General features: G+C 35.1%; 1 long non-coding RNA gene across 2 annotated transcripts in view; it reads right to left on the minus strand.

The window, feature by feature from the left end:
- LOC123610763 overlaps positions 1-24,918 on the minus strand; it is a 156,079-nt gene that overhangs the window by 114,734 nt on the left and 16,427 nt on the right. Inside the window, exons 2-5 of one of the 2 annotated variants that reach the window (XR_006718288.1) lie at positions 24,400-24,467; positions 17,698-17,878; positions 17,097-17,250; positions 12,209-12,355 (exon numbers count right to left, since the gene is read on the minus strand). This is a non-coding gene — a long non-coding RNA (uncharacterized LOC123610763). The remainder of the gene's footprint in view (positions 1-12,208; positions 12,356-17,096; positions 17,251-17,697; positions 17,879-24,399; positions 24,468-24,918) is intronic. The other variant, XR_006718287.1, reaches the window with a different exon arrangement.

The following is a 24,918-nucleotide window of genomic DNA, read 5'->3' on the forward strand; positions in this document are numbered from 1 at the left end:
CAATCCTAGACAGATATACCCTGATTCTTACCTAATCCTCCTCAATCAATCCTCCTAATCAATCCTCCTCATTCTCCACATGGAAATACCACCTTAAATCAAACTGCAAATACTCAATAAAATTGAATCTTGTCTACCCTCCATGGGGCATTCACAAAGTTCTGTTGAGATGGTTTTCTCTCTTACCATGGTAAGCAATGAACTCAAATCTGTCTTATGAAGAGCTTGTGTTGGTGATATTTGGGGAGCCAGCATACAACAGCTTATAAGCCCTTTTATGTATTCACATACCTGCAAACAATCATTTTAGTTGTAAACTTCTATAAATTATGACTACACTAATGATTAAGAAGATATAATTTGCATATATATGTATATATATACACATATACACACATACAGATGACTCCAATCTGGCAGCATCCATGGTTACTTTCATTAATTTTTTCATCACCCTTTGAAAGATAGAAATCAGAATTTTAACATTTAAGCACTGAATGTGAATTTTCTACAATTTTTAAAATTTCTTCTGAAAATAAATGGTCTTATGAAAGTAACATTTGGTTATTTTTATGGGAAATTTTGGAATTGATTAAATGTAATTATATGTACTATTTCTTTTTCTTTCAGAGTCTTAACCCACTGAATTTTAATTCCAGAGATAGGGGAAACAGAAGGTCAATTAAAGAATGCTCTGGTCCCCGTTTTCAACTTATTCAATCTAGTTTCTTAATATTTGTGATTCCTTCTCCTTATTTTCCTGATAAAATGCAATGCTAGTTGCAATGGCAATGGCTCAAGTCTGCATAGAAGGGAAAGACAGCATGATGACACTACAAAAATAATTATCAATTATTGGGAAATACTTCACTCATCTTTACTGCCACAGAGACAGAACAAAAACCTTCCACCCCTTTTCCATTCTGCATCCATAATATCCTGCTTCTTCTTTTTCCATTCCTGTTGGTGCTGTTCATTTAAACCAATTGCATTTTTGCAACCATGTGTGTGATCATTACGTGGGGAGGTAAGAAAGAGAATGCATGAAAATCGAGGACGCTGCATTTAAATAGGGACTCTGCATTCCTCTGTGATGCCTGCAATAGTAATAAGCCTAGTAATAGTTCATATTTGTGGTATTTGCTTTCAAGATTGGACATAATAATATATTACTGGAAGGGTAGGAAGAAAATAAAGAAAAAGGGTAAGGACCAATTTGTTGGGGGAAAATGAGGAATGTGAAGAACCTCCTCAGGTTAGGTCAATAAATAGGCCCTGAATCTGCTATCAAGCTCTTTATGAGTTAATCATTTAACTTTGACCTTTCCTAAAAAAAGAAATGTGATCTTTGTTTAAAGAAATGTAGAGGCCAGCTGCCAGGCCTCCCAGCTGACCTGCACCCACAGATAGGCAAACATAGCCTAGCCTTGTCCAACTTGATAGCCCTGTCAGACATAAAGGTATGGATCATCATTGGGTCCAGAACACACAATACAGGATCCAACATGGCATCCCAGCCACTCAGGTGGTGGCACTGACCCTGCTAACGGTCCATGGGACCATTCTTGAGTGTTCCGAGTCCAGCAATGCAGAAATGTTCCAGGGTGTGCAGGTGCACCCGGGCTCCCTTGGAGTCATCCTCACCTTCACCCCAGTCCCAGTTGCAGGAGACCTCATTTGCCTCAACCCTGAAAGAGGTTCTTGACAACCTACACAGTCACCTGAAGAAATCTGAATACTTTTGCTTTCCTCTGGTTCCCATACCGTGAGAAGATCGGTGTCATCCACCAGGACCACACCAACAAGCCTCCCTCCTCTTCAGCCAACTGGTTTTGGAACTATGTTATCAGATTCTCTTTACTAGAGTTCTTGCTCTGGATCAGTGCCTTCCTGCAGGGTCTTGTGGGATGGATAAATCATCCCTTTTGGCTCCTGTTCACGTGGAAGAAGGAGAGAAGCAACCTCGGCCATAAGATCTTCACCTACGAGTGCCTCTTAAAGCAGCATGTCCAGGATAGGGTCATCCCCAGAGAGAAGACCAAAGAGGCCTTGCTAGAACTGAAGGTCATTGTGGGAGCCCACCCCAAGATGGTGGCCTACTGCCCTGTGGAGGTGTACTTCCTCCAGGGGATGACATCCTGTTGAGTTCTTGCTTCCAGAGGCACAGCTGCTACATGAATATCATTATGTACGAGTTATATGCAAGGATGTGCCATGGCTGGACTACTGACTGGCTTAGGAGACCATCATGAAGACAGTTCAGGTCCAGCTCCCCCTCGGTCAAGGCCCACAGCTGTATGTTGAAGGACTTTTGGGAAAATCTATCTAGCCTTTTCGAAGTTCTGTGTCATTTGAGAAAAGCTAAACCCCACTAGGATATTTCTGAATGCATATCTGGAGAAAGTATTGTACTGAAGCAGAAACAGGAAATAAATTGAGCCTACCCCATCCCCCAGGGCCACCTCCAGTTAGGTTGAAGGCTCAGTGTCCCACTGGCCTAATGGGGATCATACCTCTTTCTGCTGGCCCTCTGCTACAGCACCCACAGTGATGAGCCTAGATTGGGCAGGATTCCCCACTGTCCTACTTCCTTTGTCATCACAACAACCCCATGCAAGGAAGAGCACTCACATCCCTATTTACATCTCCATGTGGCAGCGCCTTTTCCTGAACCTACAATCACTACATTCTGTTTTCCCAAGAAATAGTGAAACCCCAAAATGTTCTGTGTAAGAGGTCAGGGATTCAGTGATTCAGTTCAGGGATTCAGTTCCACCTGTTGGCTAGGTGTCTGTACCTCTAGGGCCCCATTAACATATGTTTGGGCACAGTAGTGGGGTGTACTGTGCTCTGCCTCCTTTCATCCTTGAGGATTTTTCACATGTTCAGGTAAATGCCCACCTGCCCTGGGATTGCCCTTTTCCAGTTTCTACCTATCCACTTGACCTCTCATAACCTTACCTTCAAGCATGTCTGTCTCAGGGGATATTTAGGGAGTGGGGCTGTCCTTGCCTTCTTTTTTTTTTAATTTTTTTTAATGTTTATTCATTTTTTGGGAGACAGACAGACACAGCATAAGCAGAGGAGGGGCAGAGAGAGACGGAAACACAGAATCTGAAGCAGGCTCCAGGCTCTGAACCAGCAGCACAGAGCCCAATGCAGGGCTCAAACTCACAAACTATGAGATCATGACCTGAATCGAAGTCAGATGTTTCACCAACTGAGCCACCTAGGCCCCCTGTCCTTGACTTCTTTTAAATAAAGACATAGAATTGGGGGAAAAAAAACCTTTTACTATCAAAAATTTCAAAATAAACAAAATCAAAAATAAAACAGGTTTGTATAGCAAAAAAGAAAAAGAAAAATTATAGAGGAAAATGATTTTTCTAGATTCTTTTCAAAAGAAATGAGTAGGTATACATCAAGTAATTGCACCTTCATATAAGTATGCTAATATTATATAGCAAAAAGATTCTGTGAAACACCACACGTATACATGTGATATAAATATAAAACATATTTCTGCTATATGTTAATATTTTTATACAGTTTGAATTATTTTTACATCTGTTTCTACCACCTATTTTAGTAGTCTGTTTGGATTATAAGTTCTAAGAGGTCAGAATCTTTGAGTTCTCCAAGTCAATTCAATGCATAACTAGAATTTTGAAAATCTGTGACAATTCCATGACCTAAGATACTCATTTTCAATTAGAGATATCCCACAATTTGCTCTTATAGAAGGCTGTGTCACCCAGATGCATATATTTGCATTTGTTTATTAATGCCTTTATGTGTGCTTCACTCTGAGTAATTTGAGATTCCAAAATTACTTCTTTACTTCTTATTACTGCTAAAAGTAAAAGAAATTTATTAGCTTGATTGCCAGTCCAACATAAGATAAAAAAGTGGTTTTTTTTGTTTGTTTTTGTTTTTGTTTTTTAGAATAAGTTAGTTTCTTTTTGGAGTGATCTGTAAGTCATATTCCAAATGTTTAAAACTGTCCCCCCAGCACACAGGGTCTCATTGCATGGCACTATTATCCTGCTGTTTATCCCATTAAGGAAAAAATGGTTAAATACTTCAGGGGTTACAAAAACAACAAAATAAGCCTTGTCAGATGACTTAACAGAAGGTAAAAGTCAGGAAATAATTGTTTCTTAAGTACGTTTCCCTCATAGTCTTTATAGGTCTCCCAGAATTGTGTAATATTAATATTTTACCTCTTCACAAAAGTTGAGGGGCAAATGATTTCACCATTGCTTTTCTCCTTGCTTCCAAACATTTGAAAGAGGAAATACGGCTCATTTTGAAAGTCTTTTGGACAGCAGCCTTGCTATTTTCAAAGAAAATATTAGAGCCACCAAACCTAAGACTATGGATTTGGGTTTCAACTTAAAATTAGAGAACCATTCATTTCTTGATTCTACTCTAGCAGAATATATCAGATCACAGATATCAGATCATAGAAGGCTGTGCAGCAATGCTGAAAGAAGGAAAAATGCTATACTTTCAAGTCTGCAAAGACCAACAAAAAGTAAGACTATATATATTCACTGATATGTAAAGTTATTTCTGCTGAAACAAGGTCCTTTCCACTAAAAAATCACAATTCTCTCTTTTGACAGATTTGGAATTGTTACTTTGCTTTCAGGAAATCATGAAAGGGAAAAAATTAGTCCCCATGTTCTGGAGCAGAGGCACCAAGTCAAATAAAAGAACCTCTCTAAGGATCACACAAATGTTTTCATTTACATAAATCAATATCATTCTATCAATGTCTCATTTGGAAAGGATCAACTGTAAAAGAACTCTTTTGCTAATGTCAAAGGAGTCACTTAGGACAAAATTTTTTATCATGGATCTCTGTCAAACGTCAACATCATGCAAAAAGGGAAGGAATCCTGACACGCTTATTTGTCCAGCCACAACCCACATGAAATTAGTTCACACCTTGGGGAGAAGCCCAAGTTGTTAGTCCACCACTGGTACATAGAGTACCCTGGAATGATTTCAACACCTCCCACTTGGGTCAAATGAATGTTCCTCAGACAGACATGACTTTGCAAACAGTGGGATACAGGTCAGCCTTTGCTAGTTCTCTCAGCCAGGTTCCTTTGTTCTATTAACAAACTGTACAACCATATGGGATAGCCTTGGGCCCAAAAAGCAGCAGCTTTGCATCTTCTACGTTGATGGAACTATTGCTTAAGTGTTTGATCTGAGCCCATTGTATCACAGAATTGTATTAATTAGATACAGAATAAATGGACTATATTCCTATATAGACCAAGCTTTAAGTATCATGGTAACTTTTACTTAGGCCCCTCTCTTTATAAAGAATTTCATCGGGGCTCCTGGGTGGCGCAGTCGGTTAGGCATCCGACTTCAGCCAGGTCACGATCTCGCAGTCCGGGAGTTCGAGCCCCGCGTCAGGCTCTGGGCTGACGGCTCAGAGCCTGGAGCCTGTTTCCGATTCTGTGTCTCCCTCTCTCTCTGCCCCTCCCCCGTTCATGCTCTGTCTCTCTCTGTCCCAAAAATGAATAAACGTTGAAAAAAAAAAAAAAAAAAGAATTTCATCAATATAATTCTAGATGTAAATCATTACTATAATACTTATCTCTTATTTAAAATTATGCTGGGGGGATGGGCTAAATGGGTAAGGGACATTAAGGAATCTACTCCTGAAATCATTGTTTCACTATATGCTAACTAATTTGGATGTAAATTTTAAAAAAATAAAAAATAAAATTAAAAAAAATTATGTGAATACCTGCTCATGATTTAATATTGACTCATAAGATTAATATGAACCCTACAATAGTACTATTAGTTAAGAAAAAAATCGAAAAGGGTATGCCAAAATAGAAAATATAATAAAATAGTAAATGATGTCAACCAGTTATGCTCACTTATAAAATTATATTGTTCTACATTTTAATATAATAAACTGTCACTTTTTCTTATCCTAACTTCCAGATAAGAGATTCATTCAGTGTCAGACCTCATGATGATAACCAGCTTCTGTGTGCCACCAACACAAATGGTATTTAGTATTTAGTACCAAGAAGACAATTCTAGACCTACATAATGTGGTGTCATTCAGAGCATAATGTCAGCTACCTGAATTATTTGGGTGGCGAAATTCTCCTTTCTGACATATCTGTAAGGGACATCTGTCACTTGTGTTGCAATTCAATCAAACAAGCTGATGTTTTGAAAAGATCAGAAAACTGTATATTTATTTGTCCATGTTATGCCTTTCTATTTTATGGCAGCCAGAACATGACTAGGCCCTCAGATAAACCTCTCAGGAATTTATATATTGAAGAAATAATGCATAACACAAAAATAATAGTCAAAGAATGACTCAGTATGGTGACTGTGGCAAAAGTAGGGCCAGCATGGAGTTGAGAGTTTGACCATATTGACTGCCCACCCAGCCAAGCATTCAAAAAACTATTATTTGGCTGTCTGTGCAAACTAGATTCTCAGATCCTAGTGGTTTTCTGAGCCTAATCCTCTTGCCTTTCCATTGATTCCTAGAGCTATTTGATATCCCTTCAATAAATTCATTTTTTGCTGAATTCAAACAGAATTTGTCTCTATTGTTCTCAACCAAGAATTCTGAATGATACAGGCACATAGAAGGAATTATATCAGTGAGAGACTTTTATTCACTGGGACATTTTTATTCACAGTGCTGCTTTAATAACTATATAGCTTTATAAAAATGTCTTGAATAGTCATAATGAAATTTTCAGGTTGGGAGAATTTGCTAATGGTCAATATTTGCTGAAATCCTGAGAGAATTCTCCAAGGTTCTGCCTCTTCAATCTTAGAAGCCTAACTACGTTTCTATTATGAATTCTGTAGTGATAGACAGCTACACTAAAGTACCACATGTCTAAAATTATAACATTTTTCAATGTATTATTCTGTAGACTTTTATTAAAAATTAATTTTGATTTTTACTAATGTAATATAACTTATTAAAGCATAATTTGGACAAAGAATCCATTTTCCAATGAACCACCAAATACCATTATTTACCACTAATTTATAACACATGGCTTAAGTACAATGATAATGCATGTGTTTTATAAGCTAAGTGTGAATTCAGATCAACATAAATAATTATTTTGAAGGGTGCTTTATCATAAATTATGTCCAAAATTCTACTCTGTATTAAAACAAGGCTTCACATTATCTATGTGAGTAATGTTAACATTAGACAGAAGAAAGTAGAACATAGTCAAAACTTCTAGAGTATGTATATTATTTGGCAATCTAACTCATAGATTAAAGTATCTGTATCAATGGGGTGCCTGGGTGGCTCAGTTGGTTAAGCTTTTGACTTTTGATTTCAGCTCAAGTCATGACCTCACCATTTGTGGGATCGAGCCTCATGTCTGCACTTACAATATGGAGACTGTTTGGGATTCGCTCATCCTCTTTCTCTCCCCCTCCCCACTCATGCTCTCTCTCCCTTAAAATAAATAAATAAACTTAAAATGTTTAAAATATCTGTGGGTCGTTAAGTAAGAAGAGAAAAGAACAGAGACTTTCCTCAAGCATATATATGTATATATATATATATATATATATATATATATATTCCTTTTTTTTTTCTATATGTTACTCAGTGCTCACTATGATAAATGTATTGACTATATTCCCTATGCTCTACTCTTTATCTCTGTGACTTTCATTTTATAACTGGAAGTTTGTACCTCTTATCTCCTTCACCTATTTTACTATATGCTATTGACTATTTTACTTTTTAATCATTTTATACTGGTTCATTAGGGGAGTAAGCCTGTTTGAGAGTAATCATGTAGACATACTTGTGATACAGCTAGTATATATTAAATAAATGTGGTAGGATACTTATATTAACCATCCAAAGGTCCAATTGCCTGCTCTATAGATCCAGTGAAAATACTGGCATTGAAATGGTGAACCTGCATGAAGTTCTCTAGAATGTCAATACATTCAAGATCCCTTCTATGTATATTGTGTCTACTATGTTAAAGAGCAAGAGATTAGCACAGTCCTAAAGCTCTGTGTTCAATATAAATGTAAACTGCATTAGTTCCTCCTCCTTGACCAAGATAAAAAATAATACATTTTCCATATCAACAGGACTAGCCATGTACCAGAGGCTATGTTGGTCTGTCCTAGTAAAGATACCACCTCCTCACAGAGACTGATTACACTACCCTTGGTTCAATTTATGATAGTCCATCAGCAGTGACCATGGTACTTATGGTTTTCTCAGGTGTCATTACAGTGAATTAAAATTTTTATTAGGGATACCTTCTTTAAATAATTAAGAGTACCACTTGAGTCCTTCAAATTTTTGAGTGTGCCATGTACTTTTATGCGTCTTCCTGGGTTCCAATATGGCCTCTTATTTACTATCTTTTCCGGTAGCAATGGAGTCATTTGCTTTTTCTCAGACTTTCCTTCTATAATAGCTCTTACTTTACAAGGTATAGAACCAATACAAGTAGCCTACCAGCCAAAAATTATATCCAGCCTAATTTTGCACTCTGGAACCCAGCAAGTGACCACACTATAGATCTGTGGCCACTATGACATGAACTGAGGCCAGGTTTTCATTTATCATCTAGACTTTTTACAACCTCATTTTAACAAGGGGATATGATGGCATTTTGTGTTCTCTGTTGTCAATGTCAACTAATATACAGTATCCAAAGACCTTAAAAAGATATTAGTATCTCTCTTTCCTTTTATATTTCTAGTTTTTCTGTAAATATATTTATGTCCATTTGGCAAAGCATTGGGTGAAGAACTACTGAATATATTTGTATGTCATTTCAGGCTTCTATTTCAATGGTCACAGTTTCCCTTTTAATCAATGGACTTTGTACGTCTAAGAACTGACTCAGTTCCGCAAACTAAGAGACTGTGATTTTCTATTTTGTTATCTGACGTCAACCTTCTGCTTGTCTTGATCACTTTGCATTATATAAGTCAAGCAACATACTTCATGACTGTTCATCTATCTTGTCCTTAGGAACTATTAGCTAATGTCAAGGCCTTTCTGATCTTACAGACATTACGCAATTATGTTCACCTAGCCACTGAATTAAATGCTATCATCTGGTCTCTGCTATTCTGTAAACTTACAAGCCACAATGACAATGGAGAGCCGCATTCCGTAACATTTCCTATCCTCAACCCTGGCCTACAGAAGAAATACACCACTGAGCTACTCAACAATGCAACGGAGTATCCCTACTCTATTCACACATTTTATAATTTTAGACATGGGCAAATTCTCTGGGCCTTCCTAGGGAAAAGAATCAAATGGTACATTTTTTGGTCTTATATAATAAGTCAATTCTATCAAGTCTAATTTTCTGAACATTTTGAGCCCTTCCTCAATACACTACCAAGGCAGTTCTGCAATCCCACCCATTTAACCATAGCCTTCTATTTTTTCCAATTTAAATTTCCAATTGTCCCATTTCAACAGCCAACAGCATATACATATAAAACATGTTCCTTTTCCAGAGTTATCAGAGACTAGAATCATTTTTAAAAATCTCTATTTTATCCAACTATAAATTTTTTCCTCCCTGGTCCTCCAGTATCTCTATAAGCCATATTCCCAAATACATTATGTTGGTTATTGCAAGTATGTTAGCCAGAGGCAGTAGTACTTTCATTGAATGATCACTTTCTTTCAGCAGTAGTGACAGTACCCCTCTCTTTAGGGTTTACAAAGATTTAACCTAGTTATTCCACTAGAAGCAATGAAAACAGTCTGAGGTAGCACATGAGGACCACAAGCATCATCATGTAAGGTATCCCCTTCATGTGAACACTTTGCTTAATTTCTAAATTTTTTTTACACTTATTTATTTTTGAGAGACAGAGAGAGACAGAACAGAAGTGGGGGAGGGGCAGAGAGAAAATGAGACACAGATCTGAGCTGTCAGCACAGAACCTGATGCGGGGCTCAAACTCACAAACTGTGAGATCATGACCTGAGCTGAAGTCGGACGCCCAACTGATTGAGCTATCCAGGCACCCCTACTTTGTTTAATTTCAATCAATGAGTAGACTTGCCTGAATGAGGAAAGATTTATGATCCAATGTTTTAAGAGGCATTAGGAACTTTCAGTCACCTTTCTTGTATAGATTCCAGGTAGCACTGGTCCCAGTGGAATTAGATATACATGGAACAGACTTGAACCCAACTCAGAGTTTGGAGCTGAGCTAGTCAAGCTTAGATCAGATGAGTAGCAACCAACTCACAGACCACTGGGTGTAAAATTAAATAATTAGTATTCAAATCTCCTGAGTTTGGGAGTGGCTGGTCATGCAGCAATATTATTACAACAGCTGACTGTTACAGAATAGTATTCACTTCAGAAACTGAGCTATTAAATTAGCATATATAATTTCATAGTTTCTCCCAAGAGTCTGGTGATTTTATTATTTTAATATTTGCCGAACTAATGTGTCTATAAATCTAGAACATAGCATCTGTAGGTCACTGTTTATAAGAAGTACTATTCCCATAAAAATTAATTTTCCAATGCAATGCATATATTACAACAGAATGAGAGTTTAGCAATCATTTTTCCTAACTTATTTCAGATTCTGACCAAATAGCTAATCAGCCAAAAATAACTAAATAGATAGATGTGTGAATGAATGATTGGATAGAATTTAAAAGAACTTTGGTTTTCTAGAGACTTACTTTTAAATGTTTGATCTACAACTGTTTAGTTTGTTCATTTTAGCCGACTGTATAACTCACTGAGATATAATTTTCCAACTGTATAACAGGAATAATCATACCAACTTCCACAGAACTGGTGTGAGTTTATAATGAGATATACATGAATTTGCATACCACACTACATATTACTGAATCTGAAAAACAACAGGCATTCAATCTATGCTGAATTTCCCCCCTCTTCTACTCCTCCTATCACTATATTTAAAGAAGAATAATACTAAACACTAATATTTGTATTATGACTAGCTTCATAACTTTTGTTCTCATAAGAAGAGAGAAGAGGCCTAATCATTTTGATACCTCTATCTTAATTTTTGTTAGACTTGTCTAGGTATATTTTTAGTATGATTATGCTGGCTTATCCCATATGTATGAATAATTTGGGAAATCAAGGAAACCATCCCTGTATTTGAATGCCAACATGACAGACATTCTAGAAATGCACACATGGATGTTTATTTTGAATTATTGAGTTTTTCTGGCACTTTACATTGTGAAATATTAATTCATTTTGAGTGTTTTAAAAGATGTTTTGCATAAACAATGGCTACAAAAATGAAATGGAAACTCTAACCAAGAGTCTAAAATCACATTTTAAAAAGTGATTATCCATTAATTTAGCTTTTTCTAAGTGTTGAAATGGAATAAAATTTTTTAAAACAAGCAAAATTTCTGGTATAGACAGCTGCTGGCTCTTCCTTGACAGGTTTCTCTATTCTTCCATCACTGATATTTGAATTTCCTATTGACAAATTCACTTTTTCTTACTCAGCCACCAGGTTTCAGAGATGGCCCTGACCCTTGGCTCCAGAGAGGGAAGAGAATGAGGTTCTTGAGTGACGTTAGCCTATCAGCAGATTATGCTACTGATACAACCAAGGAAATCTTTACTGGTGCTTCTAGGAGAAAAAAAAGATTAGTCTTTTGAGGAAGACACTCGAATAGACTCTCACTACATGGAAAAGAGGATATGACCTACAGTGTTCCTCTTTGATCCCAGAATAAACTTGCATGAAAATGTAATGAATCCAGAGAAAATACAGCCAAGAAGTTGAGAAGGAGAGACTAAGCCCTGATCATATCTCTCTAGTCTGAATCTAGACATACCTGAAGTCAGAGGTTTCCCTGGACTTTTAAGTTTTCTGAGCCAAAAAATATGAGGCTTGTTTACTGTATCTTGACAAATAAATCTACTGACTGATTTTTTTTTTTTAAAGACGAAACTTATTTATTTATTAAATAAGTAAGGTTTTTGTACTCATTTTTAGAAACTCAACATAACATACAAATCTTAGTCTCCGGAATCTTTTCTGTGTGTGAATTCTGCTTTTGCTGTTTAATGGCTGACCTTGGCAAAGTGTGTCAATTGAAGTGATATAACAAAGTGTAAAGACTTACACTTAGAAATAAGAAAAAATTGCTTCTCACAGTTCTAGAGGCTGGAAGTAGAGATCAGGGTTTTAGTATGATCAGGTTCTGGTGAAGGCCTTCTTCTGGATTGCAGACTGCTGACTTCCTGTTGTATCCTCACATGGTAGAAAGAGAGCAAACTGGCCCTCTGGCCTCTTCTTTTTTCTTTTTTAAGTTTAAGTATTTTGAGAGAGAGAGAGAGAGAGAGAGAGAACATGTGAGTGTGAGTGGGGGAGGAGCAGAGAGAGAGGGAGAGAAAACATCCCAAGTAGACTCCATGCTGTCAGTGTGGAGACTGACACAGGACCTGATCTCACAAATAGTGAGATTATGACTTGAGCTAAAATCAAGAGTCAGATGCTTAACTGCCTGAACTACCCAGGAGCCCCTCTGGCCTCTTCTTATAAAGGCACTAATCACACTCATCAGAGCTCTGCCCTCATGACATGATAAACTTCCAAAGACCCTACTTCCAATACCTCTAATACCTTTATGCTAGGGATTAGATTTCAAGAGATGAATTTTGGAGGGACAAAAACATTCAGGACATAGCAGTAAATAAATTAATATATTTGTTCCTCAGTTTCCTCATGTATATCATAGAGATAATAGTGTCTACATCACAGGGTGGGGTTAAATAAGCTAGTATATGTAAAGCACTAGTAACATCTGGTGTACAGTATATTCAATAAATGAAGCTATGATTATCATTGCCTTTAATTAATTAGAATTTTATACCATATATATTGAGAATCTTTTCATTGCACTTCTATACAACATGAGGATAAGATATTCCCTTTAAAAATTTTTTTTTTTTTTCAACGTTTATTTATTTTTGGGACAGAGAGAGACAGAGCATGAACGGGGGAGGGGCAGAGAGAGAGGGAGACACAGAATCGGAAACAGGCTCCAGGCTCCGAGCCATCAGCCCAGAGCCCGACGCGGGGCTCGAACTCACGGACCGCGAGATCGTGACCTGGCTGAAGTCGGACGCTTAACCGACTGCGCCACCCAGGCGCCCCAAGATATTCCCTTTAAATAAGAGAAAATGTTAAAACAAATATCAATGCAAATATTCAAAAATTTCAACTCTATAAATTCAATGAACCCCCAAAGGAATTTAATAAAATTTTCTTAGCTTGAATACCGTATCATCAACACAGGAATAGGTTAACAATAAATTGGAAGAAACAGAGAACTTCACTGTGTTGCACACATAAAAGTCTAAATATAAGGAAAAAGTGAATTCCTGAAAAGTTATTAGTAATTCTGTACATTATATATTTAGTAAGAGGCAGGCTAGGCTAAGGTATACTGAAACAACCTCAAAATATTACAGGATAAAACAAACAGAAGTTATATTATTGAATTTTTAACAAGTTTTTACTGGCCCACACAATTGTCCTCTTTAAGGTGACTCAGTAAATTAGTTTGTTTTGATCTTGAGAATTTCAGTGAAAGCCCAACACACTAGATACAGTGAGGAAAAAGAAAAATTTGGGAAATGTCACTTCCACTTTCATTATATATTTTATAACTAGGCACATGGTCCTACCTAATAGCAAGGCACCTAAGAAATTCAGTCTCCCTTATGCCACAAAAAGAAAGGAAAATGGGATAGTTTCAAGCACTAATTAATATCTGTAGATTAAAAAGTAAAAATGAAATTATTTACAATCTCTAACGAAACTGTAATGTTTTTAAAAATTTTTTTAAATGTTGATTTATTTTTGAAGGAGAGAGAGACAGAGTGTGAGCAGGGGAGGGGCAGAGAGAGAGGGAGACACAGAATCCAAAGCAGGCTCCAGGCTCCGAGCTGTCAGCACAGAGCCCAACACGGGGCTCGAACCCACAAACTGTGAGATCATGACCTGAGCCGAAGTCGGACGCCCAACCGACTGAGCCACCCAGGTGCCCCATGAAACTGTAATGTTTTATACATTAAAATAAAGTTCCTAATTTTAAAATTACAAATTAAACATGATCAAAGTAAATATTAATAAATAATAGTATGTCTGAAAATATGAAGGCTATATCATGAAAATCGTCATGAAGGAGGTAAGAGTTTAGCCTCCTAAACTGTAATCACCATTGCTTAGAAATATACTATCATCTTTCTACCCTTAATCTTTTCTGATTAAGTCTTTTTTTTTTTTTTTTTAATTTTTTTTTTTAACGTTTATTTATTTTTGAGACAGAGAGAGACCGAGCATGAAGGGGGGAGGGGCAGAGAGAGAAGGAGACACAGAATGGGAAGCAGGCTCCAGGCTCTGAGCCATCAGCCCAGAGCCTGACGCGGGGCTCGAACTCACAGATCGCGAGATCGTGACCTGGCTGAAGTCGGACGCTTAACCGACTGCGCCACCCAGGCGCCCCTGATTAAGTCTTTTTTAACTGTTGCATAGTCCCTTTTACAATTGTCTTATTTCTTACATGAGGTTTCCTTCAAAACCATTGAGCCTATGGTATCTGATAAAATTAATTCAATTTATTAGAACCTCCCTGGGAAGGCATCAACACTAAAGATTAAATTAGTAAATTCTAAGAGACAGTAAAAGATGTTTAGTTCATTATCATAACTCAGAAACAAGAACATGAGGTGATGGCCAGGACTGGAGCTAAGGTGGTTACTCTCTGAACTCCTCGGAATCTAAGTCTTTACAAGATAAGGAGTACTTCTTCCATCTGCTGGTTTCAAATACACACTTAGCAAGAACCACAATCAAACAGGTATTTCTTCTGACCACACCTCCAAACTCTAATTTGGCCTAAAGCAAAGCTGATAAGAGGGCTGAAGACTCTTAGCTAGAGGTTTCCAACTCCATTCCATATTTATCATTTACTCAGAATTTCTTTAAAAACATTTATTTAAGTCCCCAAAATGAGACAGAATCACTGAAAAGTCTATGAACTTTGATTGTAGGCAACAGATTTAAAAATCTACTTGTGGGGGCGCCTGGGTGGCGCAGTCGGTTGAGCGTCCGACTTCAGCCAGGTCACGATCTCGCGGTCAGTGAGTTCGAGCCCCGCATCAGGCTCTGGGCTGATGGCTCAGAGCCTGGAGCCTGTTTCCGATTCTGTGTCTCCCTCTCTCTCTGCCCCTCCCCCGTTCATGCTCTGTCTCTCTCTGTCCCAAAAATAAATAAACGTTGAAAAAAAAAAAAAAAATCTACTTGTGAATTCCCATGTTCAACAATAATGAAACTACACGTTAGTTTATAATAATTACAACATCTATAACATCATTTCAATTAAAAGAATAAAAAGTATACTAGAATAATGTCTTTAATTTTCTTTTTAACATCCATACCCACAAATATATATATTTTTTACTATCACAGTTTTCTATAAGAAACAATTATGGCACAATTATTTTCCTTTTCATTTATTTATTGTTTAAAAATAGAATGAATACATAGTCTAAATTTATCCTCAAAGGGAGGACAGAGTCAATGTTTGATTGATGAAACTTCCCTTCATCACATGACAGTGTAACTACAAAGAACTAAAGCAAAAATGGGAACATTGCCTTTGTGTAGTTATTGTTATTTGAAAATAACAGCAAAGTATATAACATAGAATATATATTTTTATATTTAAAGGAATAAAGTACGAGAAATTTTTCAGAAAGATGGAAGCTTCATTTTGACATGAATGAGCAATCTTCCCTCTGTAACATAAAACAATAGCCAGAGGAGGAAAGCTAATAAAACAGGCAGGTTTCTTATAATAGTAAAAAATTATTGCAAGTGACAGAAAACTCAACATTTTAAAATTCTTTAATGAAAATACCAGTATTCGCAAAACTGTGGAAGAAACAGAACTCTCATGTATTGTTGCTAAAAGTGTGGACTGTTACAACCATTACAGGAAATTGTCAGCATTTACTAAAGCTGAGTATGTACCTATCCTTTGACCTGATAAGTACACGCCTAGGTATGCTTCCAACAGAAGTGCATACGTATGTTCATTGGAAAACGAGTTCCAGGGTCGCCTGGGTGGCTCAGTCAGTTGAGTGTCTGACTTCGGCTCAAGTTATGATCTCCCAGTCTGTGAGTTCTAGCCCCGCATCGGACTCTGTGCTGACAGCTCAGAGCCTGTAGCCTGCTTCAGATTCTGTGTCTCCCTCTCTCTGCTTCTCCCCTCCTCATGCTCTGTCTCTCTCTCAAAATAATAAATAAACATTAAAAAAATAAAAATAAAGAAAAACGAGTCCCAGTATGTTTAGAGCATTACTATAAATAATAGCTTCCAACAGAAACTACCCAAATGCTTATCGGCAGAAAAGCAGATAAATAAACTGAGGTATAGTCACACAATGGAATCCAGAATATCAGCAGGAATAAACAAACAATAACTACACATGACAATATTAATGCATCTCATAAACAAAATATCGAGCCAAAGAATCCAGACCAAAAAATTCATATATGTTCCATTTACATAAAATTCAAAACTGGTGAAGCTAATCTACACTATGAGACCACAGGACAGGGTTGCCCTTGGATGTTACTGATTAACTAGTGGGGAGCATAAGAGAAGCTTCTGGAGTAATAATAATGTTCTATTTCTTGACCTAGGCTTAAGTTACACAAATTTGTTCAGATGGTGAAAATTCATTATTTATGATAACTCAAAAATTATACTTTAAATTCATTAACAAAAGAGTGTTGGTTTACAAACTGGCCCCTGTACATGGAGGGCAAGGAGAAACCAAAGAAAGAAGCAGACCACTCCATTGGTAGGTGGCAGTTTTAACAATCAAGGGAACTTACCTTTGAGGTTTGTCTTCAACAGCTACAAGATGAGATCTTGGCACCTACCCAACAGAATCTTAAATGTTTATACAGAGGCCTTAACTAGGTTTAGGCAAGTATACTATTCAGATGGTCTCAATAACACTTACTCTCTCAAAGTTGCATCCTTGAAAATAGCTCCTGCTGTGGGAATGGTGGACAGAACATATATTCCCAGGGTGGGGGATGGGTGAGGAGAAGCTTCTGGATGTGTTGTCTGGTTTGAGCTCAGCGATGAACCAGCAGTCACACTCTCTTGATGACCTTTTTCAACAAAGAGGCATCTATTACAAACTTTAGATGTAACACAAGCTTCAAACAACCTGTTTCTCAGGTACACAAAGTGTGCCTGTTTTTCAGCTCTTTTCTCATCTGTATTGAGTTGTGAGGCTATGCATGATGTGAAGAGCACCTCCAGCCACTACAGGTCTTTCCTTTCAAATATAAACTCAGTGGAGAAATAAATTTCTCATTTCATAAATGCTTTGTGCCTGAACAGCCTGTACTCAGCTATGTGACCATTCTTTGAGGCAATCAACAGAGCTACCTAAAATAGAATGTGCTGAATATTGTTTCACTCAAATATTCACCCAGAGTTTTGTGTGGGCATTTTCTTCCAAATTATTTGGACTGAAAAATGGGAAACAGATTTTCCATCTCTAAAAACAAAAAAGCAAGCAAACAAACAAACAAGCATTTCTGTTTACTTACCAGAAATAGAGTGAATGGATGCTATGTATCAGAGGTCAAGATAACTCTCAAACAATAGAGAGCAGATATGGTTTGACATTGAGGAGGATCATGAATATAGCTGCTCGGGTGAGCTGAGTTATTTCCCATTCCTATGGTGGGTGATGTAAGCTAGCAGGGATGATTATTGTCTGTGACATCACTGTGGTTGAAAGCATGAGCAAGCAAAGAAAGCCAGTGAGAAAACAAAAACAAAGGGGGAAACAAAAATGAGCCATCTCACAGGAAGTGGAACTGAAGTCAACAGAGACAAAGTAACAGAGTCTATCAAGGATATCAAATATAGAACAATTTGCAAAGAAACAACAACAAAACAGAATGGATTTTCAATTTAAAATTTTCAACAGTTAAACTGAAAAAATAGTTACGGTTGAAATTTAACTTGACCAGGAATAGCTACTGAAAGAAATACAAAACATATAAAGAGTATAAATGATGAAAATCAGTAATGAAAAATGAGTTGAGGGCATAGATAAGAGAACTTTCACCTGTATAAAAGGAGTCCTCAAATTAAAAAAAAAAGAAGTGATAGAAGAGAGATAATATTTAAACAAATCAAGAAATTTTATTTTATTTGAAGGAGGATTTGTGCCTGAAGATTGACAAGACTCCCTAGGTCCCAAGGAGGATTTATTAAAAAGGTCATTTACTTAGATATATCCTAGGGAATATTTTGAATTCCAACAGTAAATATAAAATCTTATAAGCTTCTAGAAGAGCAAGTAACTTTTAAAGGAAAGAGAATATGACTAAATCTGACTTACTTATAACATTAAAACTTAGCAGTCAATGAAACATAATCTGCCGAGACCAAAGCAGTTATAGTCAACTTACTATTCACCTGTCAGAGAAATGGAATGATATTTTCAGGTCTAAATAGATTCAGAATATCTATCACCCATGTGTTCTTAGGAAAATAATTACGAAAAAACAACAACAAAATGACAATTAAATCAGAACTAAGATATTATAAAAGATGAGGATCATATTGAGGAAAGAGTGGTAAGTAATGACTTGCAATTTACATAATTGACTCTAAATGGATAATGTTATTATGATTGGGAAATTGTAATTGTGCCGTAAAGTAAGGTTTCCTAAAAGAAATGAGACAAATTGTGAGGAAAACCCTAAAACTAAATCAACAAAATCTAGGACCTTGAAGCTATAGAGAATGAAAAAAGAATAAAAGCATTTTAACTGTCACATCTAGAAAAATGATATGCAACAGAAACTGTTCAAAACTACCCAATACCCATTTAGTTTCTCTTCCTTATAATAGAAATTCAATGTTACTCATGGCATGATGTATCCAAATAAAACATGACATTTTCTGCTATGTCTTATACTTGGAAGAGCTTCGTGACCAAGTACTAGGCAACAGATGCACGTGAAGGTTTTGATTTGATGGCTGGAAGGTTACTAAATAGCTGCTGACTGAACTGAGATGTAGGAAGGCCTATTTTTCTTCTCTCGTTCTCTTCATTGATGCCTGGAACATGAATTTAATAGCTACAAGTCCTTGAAACAAAACAATAGATAGAGTCAAATTAAAAATACACAAACATGGGGTGCCTGGGTGGCTCAGTCGGTTGAGTGTCCAATTTCAGCTGAGGTCATGATCTCCTCGTTTGTGGGTCCCAACCCCACGTCAGGCTCTGTGCTGACAGCTCAGAGCCTGGAGCCTCCTTCAGATTCTGTGTGTCCCCCTCTCTGCCCCTCCCCTGCTCATGCCCTGTCTCTCTCAAAAATAAATAAACATTAAAAAAAATACACAAATATGAGCACACATGTACATATGTATGTAGAAGGAGGAAGAAAATATCGTGAAATATGCAATATGAAAGAGGAGCTTACACAGATTTTGAAAGACTACTACATATTATTATCAAGAAAAGTAAAATAAAATCTAGGTGATATGGATTATTTACATGCAAAGTACAAAAGATCAAAATTAGCCAAGAAATAGAAATTGTAAACATACTGTAGAAGAAATTATAAAAGTGATTAAATGTTGAAAGATAAGATCAACTAGATTTTATTGCAATATTTTTAGTAGTTAAAAAATAAAGGAAACATTAAATATTCATTTATAGAAGAGTAGTTAGATAAACTGTTAGCACATTCACACTATGAAATATTATGCAACTATTAAACAGAATGATTTCAATCTCTATTAATGATATCAGATTTAAATGATGTATTATTGTGTGAACAAAATAGTTTGTATATTGTATTAGGGAAATATTAATTAATTTTAATTTATTTTGTTTAATAATATCAAATAGCAAAACTGTGCAGTAATAATAGCAATATTGGTTTTCATGAGACACTGAACTCAAAAGATTCACAAAAGATTTAGGGAATAAATAGAGGCACAAAGAAAACATACTTAAGAGGCGATTGTACTTGTTTTCTATTCTGCAATGACAAATTACCTCAAAATTAATGACTTAATACAATTTTTTTCTTTTATAGTTCTGGAGATCAGAAGTTTAAAAGCAAGGTATTATCAGAGATATATCCATTTTAGAGCCTTTTGGGGGGAAAAATCTATTTCCCTGCTTTTTCCAGAATCTAAAGGCAATCTACATTTCTTGGCCCATTCCTCCTTTCTTCATTTTGAAACCACATCACACCACCTTCTGGTTTAGACATCATATCTCCTTTTTCTGTCTTTGATCCTCTTGTCTCCCTTTTATAACTACCCTTGTTATTACATCAAGTCTACCCAAATAATCCAGAATAATCTCCACCTCTCAAGATCTTTAACTTAATCACATTTGCAAAGTTCCTTTTACCATAGAAGTTACATATTTAAAGGATCTTTGTATTAGGATGTGGATATCTTTGGAGGGCCATTCTTTAGCCTACTACATCCATCAATGACTTCAATGCATTAATACAATAATAGCCACTAACCTAAAATTATTAGTATATTTACTAACTTTTTTTCCTACTAAACTGAGAAAATCTATGCAATCTGAATGTTATGTATCCAAGCTACAAATGAAGTCAGGATGTAGAGTTGAGGCAATGCTTTCAGTTCTAAAAAGTTAAAACTAAAAACGGATTCTTCTAATAGAAACATTAAAAAAAATAAATATAGTCACATAAATAATTCAAAAAATGAAGAAGGAAAGAAACTATTTCAGCATAGTTTCTGATTAATTGCACATAATAAAGGGAAAATAACTAGTAGACTGGCAAATGCAAATTAGGTATAAAATCTAAACCCTTCACTGAAATTATGCTATAACACTGAAAGCCACCTTAATCATGTTAATTACATGCCTAAGTATATTTTGATTGAATATACAGAGAACATATAACTTTAAATGCATCTAAGACTTTAATTTTAAGGAAAAGACAATCTTCACTTAACACATCAAGTGAAATTTGTAATTGTTATTTGTTAGATTTACATTAATAGTTAAACAAATAAATATTTTCATCACAAAATCCAAAACCATAATCAAACTGATAAAATCTGAGGTAAATTATACAATGTTTTAATAAAATAAGAGGGAGGTCCTTTCATCAAGCATCTTGTTTATAGTTCTTCTGTTGATATCTTCCATCAGGAAACATAGTACATAGAATCTGACAATTTTACTATTGGAAACAGACTGGCAGTTATTCAAGTAAATGTCTTTACAAATCAGCAGAATAAAGCATAGAAGAATTCACTGATTTATTCAAGACATACCACTAATTAGTAAGAGAGAAAAAAATCAACAACTATAACAAAGAACTCATATAATGCAGACATTTTATTTTTGAACATATCGTAAAATCCCATTGTAAACATTAGTGTTGCAAATGTGTCTGGGGAAATTAGTTTAAAGAATTATTTTATTCTAGGTTGAATGAAAAATGTCAAAGTGGCAAGCATCATCTCTTCAAAAAAGTCTGATTATTTATATGCTAAATAGCATTAAATTTTACAATGGCTATTTATAATTCCATAGAAAATTAGTCATACATGACAAAACATTGAAACAACACCTATAACCCCAAATGGTCCGATGTGTCAGATGTCGATGTTAAATACTACATTTGCCTTGTTAATTGCCATGTATTTAGAAAACTACTAACCATGAGCAATGTATATGTAACATATAATTGTTATATTTATTCCTTCTTTACACTTAATGAAATAAAATTTTGTAGATTGAGAAAGTTGCTTCATTGATTTGTTCTAAATGTTCAATATGGCAGAATAAAAATGTAAACTTTTGCAATGAAATAAATGCTTTTGAAGTAATGAAAAACCAACTAGAAGATAATCACTGTAAGATATTCTCTTGATAAGTGACTTTTAGGTAATCCTTTGGGGAATATCAAAATATATATGTTCAGTACCTAAACTGAGAGGCAGACTCAGTGGTTAATTTTAAATTAAACTATTTAAAGTTGGTTGTGATACTTTTGTACAAACAAAAGCATCTGATCTATTTAAAAATGTTTTTAATGAATATGTTATCTACCAATATTTGAATTGATTGTCCACTTATGTAATTTTATTGACTATAATGTTTGGTATAATCCAAAATGTCTAAGACATTAAAGAGATCCTTAAGTAGAAATAAATTTCATACAAAGGAAATCATTCTGATTAAATTTGTAGGTTAAATCACTAGCTTGGTCTATGTTATCACGAAACATTATTAGGAAGAAAAGCAATTTTTTCTTGGTCATATGATTCAGAAGAGTTCTGAAAAATATATTGTTGCATTACTTTTCCTGCTGAAATTTGAATCATTATTCTTGAGACTATTCTGTTAAGCCTAGATGAATATGTTAAACAATTATATTAACAGCTCACTATTGAAAATTAAAGTTGGAGTTAGATACAACAAACAATGTAACCAGTTTGTGAGGAAGAAGAAGAGGAAGAACAAAGAAGAGGAGGAGGTGGGGGGATTTAAGAGGAAGAAGGTTGTGATGAAATTCACTGATAGATTATAGGTTGGATGAGTTGATTAACTGATATTTTTACTTTTCAACTAATGCTATTAGCATTGTGTCAAGAAATACAAAATCAATTTCTATCCAGTCATTTGTACACCATATCCTGCTTTGTAGCAGATCTTATAATTACTTATATAATTTAAACTTTATTAATTTATTCATTTGTAACTCAGCACAAAATATTGAAAAATCTCATTCAGATATAATGCATAATAAATTGAATGAACTAACAACTGATAAAGCAACATATAGCTGTCAATGACAAAACACATACATTGGGATGTATTGGTCAAAGCCTGTCCCTGTGATAAATTCAAATGTATTATACTTCTTATGAACATTCATGACCTAAGAAGTAAATCTATCCTGCCCTGCTTTATGGCCTCCTCCATTTACTCAAGGACTCCTCATTATTGTGACCCCCAAAGCTACAAATTTCTATATATATCTAAAATGAATTTAATAATAATCATAATTTCAGGGGAAGTTTTAAAAATTAAATAAGTCATGTGTATGAAACCCTTAAGCATCATATATTATAGATATGATATATTTAAAAATTTATTTTTTATTTAATACCAAAGAATAAATTCAGCTATTTGTATATTTTCTGAGGTTACTAGATATTTGAAATTTCATTAGCCAGTGTAATGATGAGAAAAAGATACCCAGTTAAAACAATGAATATACATATGTAAGCCCATCGATAGGTGATTGATGGACAAATAGAGTTGGGCTTTGTCCAAATGGGCTATGCTGTTTCTTGTGAATCTTAGAGATGCTCTCCCGAACATAGAAATAGCATTAGCAATTCAGGATTCATTAACGTAATATAACTCTTCTTAAAATTGATAGTAAAATATTTATCTTGTTTTATTGTCCAATTGTAACTTTTTACATGAACAACTTTTCATTTTCCTGTAACGTATTTATAATGGACTGAAAATGAAATGTGAATATATATATAGAAAATTCCTTGACATTTAACTCATTGAGAGCTCAAATGTAATAAAAAGACTCTTACATTCAAATTTATTTACTAATCCCTTTAAATTCAAGTATATTTCTATAATCTGTTGTGTTTGTCCTCTCATAAGAAATACCTCTCAAAGCAATAATGTTTCAATAATTTTAATCATTGGCATTGATTTCCTTTTAGAAAGCAAAGTTAAAATTGCTTTCTAGAGTTCTCAGATTTGGGGCAATTCAGTACACTGAAATTGTAACATCACTTGGCCTTGAAGGATTTGAAAACCTAAAAGAATAAATTCAGTTCTCAAAAGTTCTTAAATAAAGGTCCCAGTGAGTATTGGGAAGAATTATAAAATTATTTGATTGTAGTTTTATAGCTGGTCAACTGGGTTTTTATCTTCTTTTTTTTAATCCCAGAATCCATCCAGGATACCACACTTCATTTAATTGTCTTGTCTCTTGGCTGTGACAGCTCATAATTAATATTTTCAACTGATATTCTAAACATCTGATTTTTAAAAATTTTACTGTAAATTACTCTTTCCTTTTAGAATATTAAAATTTACAGTAGTAGAAATACTCTAATATTCTCAGGAGTATTTGGTGGACTCTACTCCGTATTAATACGGTCTTCCTACCAATTAAATCTCAAATTTATTTTGTACTACAGCATTCTTCACACAAACACTTGTACCACTGAAAGTTAATTAATATTCTTACCTTTTAAATCAGGCTAGTTCTGGTACTGTGTAGGCAAATAATTTCTCTTGAAATGTATACTGTCTTTCCTGAAGAAATAATACAGAAATTATTTCTAAATGATCCATGGGTGTAGATACAACATCTTTTTATAATACATTGGTACTTGTATTGGAATCCTACCATGAATAAATACATAATAGCATCCTATTGAATCTGTTTCAGTTCTTAGTGTGGAAAACTGAGTGAAAACTCTTATTTTTGTTAAAGGTCATTCAAGAATTTGCCTCTTTATAGAATTTAGGGCACATATCAGGAAGGAGGGCTTACATTTGGATGATTGGCATAAAAAATCACTATAAATATCTTTGTAAATATATACATTGATGAAAAAATGAATCTATTGAAATAGTTTTGTATATAACTTTCTAATAAAATGTGGCAGATTCTAATAAAAAATTCTCTAATGGCTGAAAGAGTTGAAGAAGCACACAAAACCGTCTAAATTATTTTCTCAATTAGACATTGGTCTGAAAATTT

Source organism: Leopardus geoffroyi, chromosome C2, assembly GCF_018350155.1.
Source record: "Leopardus geoffroyi isolate Oge1 chromosome C2, O.geoffroyi_Oge1_pat1.0, whole genome shotgun sequence".
Classification (NCBI taxonomy): domain Eukaryota; kingdom Metazoa; phylum Chordata; class Mammalia; order Carnivora; family Felidae; genus Leopardus; species Leopardus geoffroyi.